This window comes from Mastomys coucha, unplaced genomic scaffold (assembly GCF_008632895.1).
Source record: "Mastomys coucha isolate ucsf_1 unplaced genomic scaffold, UCSF_Mcou_1 pScaffold6, whole genome shotgun sequence".
Classification (NCBI taxonomy): domain Eukaryota; kingdom Metazoa; phylum Chordata; class Mammalia; order Rodentia; family Muridae; genus Mastomys; species Mastomys coucha.
The window spans coordinates 42413219-42413511 of NW_022196912.1; positions in this window are offsets into that span (position 1 = coordinate 42413219).

The window sequence follows — 293 nt, forward strand, 5'->3', positions numbered from 1 at the left end:
TCTCTCTCTCTCTCTCTCTCTCTCTCTCTCTCTCTCTCTGTGTGTGTGTGTGTGTGTGTTTCCTGATTGAAGATGTAACATGACCAACGTGACCAGGTACCTCATAACCCTGATTTAACTTTCATGATAGACTATACCCTCAAATTGGGAGCCAAAATAAATGCCTCCTCTCTTGAGTCACTTTGTCAGGCATTTTATCACAACAACTGGAAAATCAAATTATTTTTACCATTCTTTCTTTCTTTCTCTCTTTCTTTCTTTCTCTCTTTCTTTCTTTCTTTTTTTTTTTTTTT